A 7275-nucleotide genomic window follows, 5' to 3' on the forward strand; every position below is an offset into this window, starting at 1 on the left:
TGCTTTCTATAACAACTTCTGCTTTCGCAGAAGTATTCGACGGGCCGGTAGAGCGTACTATCTTTGCGTAGTATGTCTTCTACCGAGAATGTTCTACCGAAAAGGAAGAATATTCTTACGGTATGTCCAGCGCGACGCACTGGGATACGCGCTTGTTCGTTCAGCGTGAGGTGTGTATACGTGCTTTACCGCTAAGATATTCTAAGAGTTGAGAGAGGAGGAGAGATATAAGTCTTTTTACACGAAGACAGCATTATAGAATGTTCCTTTAGAAGTATGATTCTTAAACATTTTATATAATACTATGAGAGAGAGAGAGAGGAGAAGTTGAGAATTACAAAGTGGCTGCGAGCGGCGTTCGAAGATTATTACTGAACTATGGGTGTATCTCGAACGTCGCTAAGAGATATATTTTATAATATATCTATCTTAAGAACGAAAAGTCTCGTCGTACGGTGCTTACGTCCCACCTACGACACGAAGAGAACTTAAACGAAATTTATAAGAATTGTTATACGAATAAGATCCCTGGTTGATCCTGCCAGTAGTCATATGCTTGTCTCAAAGATTAAGCCATGCATGTCTCAGTACATGCCGCATTAAGGTGAAACCGCGAATGGCTCATTAAATCAGTTATGGTTTCTTAGATCATACCTACATTTACTTGGATAACTGTGGTAATTCTAGAGCTAATACATGCAAACAGATTCCGACCAGAGATGGTAGGAATGCTTTTATTAGATCAAAACCAATCGGTGGCGGATGGCTCGTCTGTCCGTCCATCGTTTGTTTTGGTGACTCTGAATAACTTTGTGCTGATCGCATGGTCGTCTAGCACCGGCGACGCATCTTTCAAATGTCTGCCTTATCAACTGTCGATGGTAGGTTCTGCGCCTACCATGGTTGTAACGGGTAACGGGGAATCAGGGTTCGATTCCGGAGAGGGAGCCTGAGAAACAGCTACCACATCCAAGGAAGGCAGCAGGCGCGCAAATTACCCACTCCCGGCACGGGGAGGTAGTGACGAAAAATAACGATACGGGACTCATCCGAGGCCCCGTAATCGGAATGAGTACACTTTAAATCCTTTAACGAGGACCAATTGGAGGGCAAGTCTGGTGCCAGCAGCCGCGGTAATTCCAGCTCCAATAGCGTATATTAAAGTTGTTGCGGTTAAAAAGCTCGTAGTTGAATCTGTGTGTCACAGTGTCGGTTCACCGCTCGCGGTGTTTAACTGGCATTATGTGGTACGTCCTATCGGTGGGCTTAGCTCCTCGCGGGCGGTCCAACTAATATCCCATCGCGGTGCTCTTCACTGAGTGTCGAGGTGGGCCGATACGTTTACTTTGAACAAATTAGAGTGCTTAAAGCAGGCTACCTTCGCCTGAATACTGTGTGCATGGAATAATGGAATAGGACCTCGGTTCTATTTTGTTGGTTTTCGGAGCCCCGAGGTAATGATTAATAGGGACAGATGGGGGCATTCGTATTGCGACGTTAGAGGTGAAATTCTTGGATCGTCGCAAGACGGACAGAAGCGAAAGCATTTGCCAAAAATGTTTTCATTAATCAAGAACGAAAGTTAGAGGTTCGAAGGCGATCAGATACCGCCCTAGTTCTAACCATAAACGATGCCAGCCAGCGATCCGCCGAAGTTCCTCCGATGACTCGGCGGGCAGCTTCCGGGAAACCAAAGCTTTTGGGTTCCGGGGGAAGTATGGTTGCAAAGCTGAAACTTAAAGGAATTGACGGAAGGGCACCACCAGGAGTGGAGCCTGCGGCTTAATTTGACTCAACACGGGAAACCTCACCAGGCCCGGACACCGGAAGGATTGACAGATTGATAGCTCTTTCTTGATTCGGTGGGTGGTGGTGCATGGCCGTTCTTAGTTGGTGGAGCGATTTGTCTGGTTAATTCCGATAACGAACGAGACTCTAGCCTGCTAAATAGACGTAACTTATGGTATCTCGAAGGCCCCCGGCTTCGGTCGGTGGGTTTTTACTACCAACGTACAAACAAATCTTCTTAGAGGAACAGGCGGCTTCTAGCCGCACGAGATTGAGCAATAACAGGTCTGTGATGCCCTTAGATGTTCTGGGCCGCACGCGCGCTACACTGAAGGAATCAGCGTGTTTTCCCTGGCCGAAAGGCCCGGGTAACCCGCTGAACCTCCTTCGTGCTAGGGATTGGGGCTTGCAATTATTCCCCATGAACGAGGAATTCCCAGTAAGCGCGAGTCATAAGCTCGCGTTGATTACGTCCCTGCCCTTTGTACACACCGCCCGTCGCTACTACCGATTGAATGATTTAGTGAGGTCTTCGGACTGGTGCGCGGCCAATGTGATAAGCATTGCCGATGTTACCGGGAAGATGACCAAACTTGATCATTTAGAGGAAGTAAAAGTCGTAACAAGGTTTCCGTAGGTGAACCTGCGGAAGGATCATTAACGATACGATACCAAAAGAATTTGACTTGAACACATATAAAAACTATGAAATATATATCAATGGTCGGTAAGGAGCTGTACTCCTCCTGTATCGACGAAAGTATATACGACGTATTAACAAGCTATATACTTTAACAAACGAAAACGCCAGGGAGCTTGGCAACCTCCGTTGGCACGAATAGTAATATTCTTAAGGAGGAGACGACCCTCCAGCTACGGAATTATACGAAGAGAAGGTGGCACTCTCTCTCGATCATCGGGATGAAGAGATATGTATAAGTATAAAAACGAAATGCGAATGAAACTTATTCGAGGCGCCTGCGTGAGGTCGTAAACAGAAAGACCCGCCGTCTCCGAATAAAACATATATATATATGAAATTCTAATAAAAGGGAACTCTAGCTTCGAAAGAGCCAACAAAAGTTAAGGCTCGATATCAAACGAAAAAAATTACGATGGAAACCACGTGTAAAGAGAAATGCAGTCGTGGCGCCTGCGAGAGGCCGTACACAGAAAGACCCGCCGTCACGATCTCGTATTTCGTATTTGCATCGTGGAAACCGTACGAACGAATATAAAAGTCCATGCAAACTAATAAGAAAATCTCTAAAGTGCCTCGTGTCGGAGAGATCATGCTCGCCTATTCTCTTCTATGTTTCGTGGTCTGTGTTGCGTTTGTTCTCCTCCTAGCAACGGGACATATCGAAGACTCCTCTTTGGGATCGAACGAAGCGTCTAGAACGAGTCGACGAGAGCGAAAGAACTTGTAGCGAGTCGCGCAGAGCGAAAGGATACCGATATACATCTTCGAAGGTTCTCTTCGAAGATCCATGGATACCTTCTGCGTCGACTTCTCTCGTCTCTTTCATCGAAACTCTCGTCGTTCTCGAAACGTGCTTCCTACCCACAGGGCGTGTGCTCTTCGTGTGTCGTTTCGTTCGAAATAACGAAACCACGTGTAACATACTCGTGGATCGGGTAACCTAGAACGAAGACGCATCGCGTGGATGTTGGCCCGCTATGCGACGATGACCGATGATGATGATGATACGATGTCGATGTCGATGTCGATGTCGATGTCGATGTCGACGACGACGACGACGATGAAGACGATGTGTAGCAACGATTCGTAACTAGTGTAGCCGAAGTTCGTTCAGAGGGGAATGCCGCCGGCTTCGAAGCCTCGATGTCGTGAGTCGGACACCCGTGCCGTCGCTAGAGTTTTTCAAACTCTGCTTCTGGATATTGGGACGAAAGACCGCTCGAGGACGACGACAGCCGTGCGTGCGTATCCCATCGAATTTTTTTACACCACCTGAACGAGACTAAAGTTTCGTCTAGTTGATCGTCTACCGTCGCATAATGTATATTATATACCGTTCAGAGGGGACCGGCTGTCTATCCTCGTTGTCGTGAGTCGGACACCCGTGCCGTCGCTAGAGTTTTTCAAACTCTGCTTCTGGATATTGGGACGAAAGACCGCGCGAGGACGACGGATTCGAGTTCCATCGAATTTTTGATGTACACACTACCTGAACGAGACTTAAAGTTTCATATAATATACCGTTCAGAGGGGACCGGCTGTCTTTCCTCGTTGTCGTGAGTCGGACACCCGTGCCGTCGCTAGAGTTTTTCAAACTCTGCTTCTGGATATTGGGACGAAAGACCGCGCGAGGACGACGGATGCGAGTTCCATCGAATTTTTGATGTACACACTACCTGAACGAGACTTAGTTTCATCCAGTTTGTCGTCTATCATCGCATATATATAATATACCGTTCAGAGGGGACCGGCTGTCTATCCTCGTTGTCGTGAGTCGGACACCCGTGCCGTCGCTAGAGTTTTTCAAACTCTGCTTCTGGATGTTGGGACGAAAGACCGCGCGAGGACGATGGATGAGAGTCCCATCGAATTTTTGATTTACAAGACACACACACTACCTGAACGAGACTAAAGTTTCATCGAGTTTATCGTCGTCGCATAACCCGTTCGGAGGGAACCGGCTGTCTATCCTCGTTGTCGTGAGTCGGACACCCGTGCCGTCGCTAGAGCTTTTCAAACTCTGCTTCTGGATGTTGGGACGAAAGACCGCGCGAGGACGATGGCTGCGAGTACCATCGAATTTTTGTTTTTTTTTTTTAAAAAAAAACATCACCCGAACGGAGATGTGTTCTATCTTTCGTCGATTTTTCATGCTTTCAGTCGTCGCGTGGTCGCCATCCGTTCGGAGGGGATCGCCGGCTTCGAAACCTCGATGTCGTGAGTCGGACACCCGTGCCGTCGCTAGAGTTTTTCAAACTCTGCTTCTGGATATTGGGACGAAAGACCGCTCGAGGCGGACGGCCGCGCAAATCCCATCGAATCTTTACTATCACCCGAACGATGGAGAGATGCACGCGCGCTGTTTCTTGAATAATTGGACGAGAGAGTAGAATCAAACACATATAAAACATGGGCTAGCCACCGTCCTTACTCGTTCGCGAGATCGTGTGCTGTACAGAGGATTCAGAATCGGGTGTATATATCCCCGTCGTTTCCTGACGAACGGAGCTTCGATCTCGATGGTTGTTATATATCATAATGTACTTTACGCCCGGCCGGCGAACGCGCGTATCTTCGCGCGTTCGTCGGTTTCTTTTTTTTCGAACGTTTTTGTGTCGTCAATCCTATGGCGACTTCTGCGCGTTCGATTCCCGTTGGTCGAACGTGACGGAACTCGGCTTCGCTAGAACCGAGAAGAGTACATTTGAGTATTGAACTGTTGCAAAATTTATAAAAGATTACCCTGAACGGTGGATCACTTGGCTCGTGGGTCGATGAAGAACGCAGCTAATTGCGCGTCAACGTGTGAACTGCAGGACACATGAACATCGACATTTCGAACGCACATTGCGGTCCACGGATACAATTCCTGGACCACGCCTGGCTGAGGGTTGCTCACGTAAACCTAAGACTGCTTGCGTTGCGTATCGTTACTCTCCGTATCTGTCTCTCTCTGTCCCTTCTTGCCTTAACAACCCGCCGTCGTTCTTTATATAAGAGAACGTTTCAGAGTCGGACGAAGGTACAAGAACGAGGATACGAATAAGAGCGGACGGAGAGAACATACGCGACGTACGAGCGATTGTTGGACGCTCGTCGGCGTTCGTCGCGGTCGTGCAGAGACCGTGCAAGTCGTACGCATGCTCGATATATAATCTATCGTGTTCACGGGAGACTACGAAACTCTACCTCTGTCTCTCTCTGTCCCTTCTTGCCTTGACAACCCGCCGTCGTTCTTCTTAAAAACTGTAAGAGAACGTTTCCGAGTCGGACGAAGGTATACGAAGGGATACGAATAAGAGCGGAGAGAACCGTCACGGACCTGCGTGAGTGCTCGCGGCGTCGTGAGTCGTCCTTACGAGGGCGACCGCCCGCTTATGCACCGCTTCGTGTATCGGTTATCGAACGTATATACTCGTAGTGTTCTCCTCGTGACCGATTTTTTTTTCATATCAGGCGATATATGCTACGTTTGCCGGTGTTCGACGCACGAAGGTCCGCGCCCCCGACGTCGTCTTAAACGAATATTATATTTGGCGAGACTGAGAGAGAAAGCAAATATGGGAACTCGGTCGAGAGAGGAGAGAAGAGAGAACCAAAAACCTAAACTCGATGGCGTGCGAAACTTTGCCATAATCTACCGTCTTTTCTCAAGACTCTCGTACAGCCCCAGGGATCGAATGCCCACTCCGTCTCTTCGCGAAAGCGACTGACAACAACGAGGACCGTCGCATCGATGGGTCGTCGTTGCGTTTTACACGCTCTGTGCTTTTTTACAAGCTCCGAAAGTATCAGCCGTAGATCCGGGAACGCACGCGCGAGATTTCTTCGAACGCTCTGACGACTTAGGGAGGTATGATCCCCAGCGTCGCGCGGAGATCGGAGAGTACACGTACTCGTATCGGGACGAATTTTCCCCGTCGTCGTGTATCTCTCTGCCCGCGCGCCTGGCCCCCCCAAAGCCACGTTCGTCGGAAATCTTACATATTTGTAATGCGTGTGCGAACTAGCGTGTGTCTAAGATCGGCTATACACGGGTGCCGCTGTACTACAAGCTCGAGGTGTTTTGCGCAGCGTTTCTGTACCCGAGGAAGATGCGCATGTGAGTCCGTTACGAAGTTGTTCGTACGGTCGTCGTCGGAGAGATCGTAGACGAGGAAGAAGACGATCCCCTTTGGCGAGGCTCGAGAAAAAACTTTGAGAGAGACGAGGTATACACGCGAGTACGACTATGTCGTGCGCGCGTGTGATTTTTTTTTTATGGCAATTCGGTGCTTCGAGAATAGAGAAAAGAGAGTGTTGGTCATCCCATGCCTCTTCGTCGTCTATCGCTGGACCGCGCATCCTAACGTCGCGCCGGTCGTCCAGTCCCCGAACACACACACCCGACGGTACGTCTCGCTCGCTTTTTCACTTGCGTGAGTTCCCGTACCGGGAACCGCTGGAATCGTCGAGAGAAGAGAAACGGCTGTAGGAGAAAAAGAGGACGGACGTTAAAAACCGGACGATCGTTACACGGATGTCTTGCGTGAGTCTTAGCTCGAACATGATACGACGAACGAAGTTTGGCACTTTGGCGAGATGCATAAAACGCTCGTACATACATATATATATATATATTGTATATCGAATAGAGAGTGTTCTCCTTCTATTCGATTTTTTTTTCTCTTTGAGGCGATTTTCGCATAGAGAAATACACACACCACCTTCTCTCGCGCCGAATCTTTCCGAGCTTTCGTTTTCTGCGAGTCTACGCAAAACACGACACGAACGAATTTTCGTTT

General features: G+C 48.6%; 2 non-coding genes across 2 annotated transcripts; both read left to right on the forward strand.

The window, feature by feature from the left end:
• Positions 1-525: 525 nt before the first annotated feature.
• LOC143304793 (small subunit ribosomal RNA) lies at positions 526-2448 on the forward strand. Its single transcript, XR_013061426.1, has one exon. It is a non-coding gene; the product is annotated as a small subunit ribosomal RNA (ribosomal RNA).
• Positions 2449-5230: 2782 nt separating this feature from the next.
• Positions 5231-5385, forward strand: LOC143304808 (5.8S ribosomal RNA). Its single transcript, XR_013061441.1, has one exon. It is a non-coding gene; the product is annotated as a 5.8S ribosomal RNA (ribosomal RNA).
• Positions 5386-7275: the final 1890 nt, after the last annotated feature.

Source organism: Bombus vancouverensis, unplaced genomic scaffold (assembly GCF_051014615.1).
Source record: "Bombus vancouverensis nearcticus unplaced genomic scaffold, iyBomVanc1_principal scaffold0054, whole genome shotgun sequence".
NCBI lineage: Eukaryota > Metazoa > Arthropoda > Insecta > Hymenoptera > Apidae > Bombus > Bombus vancouverensis.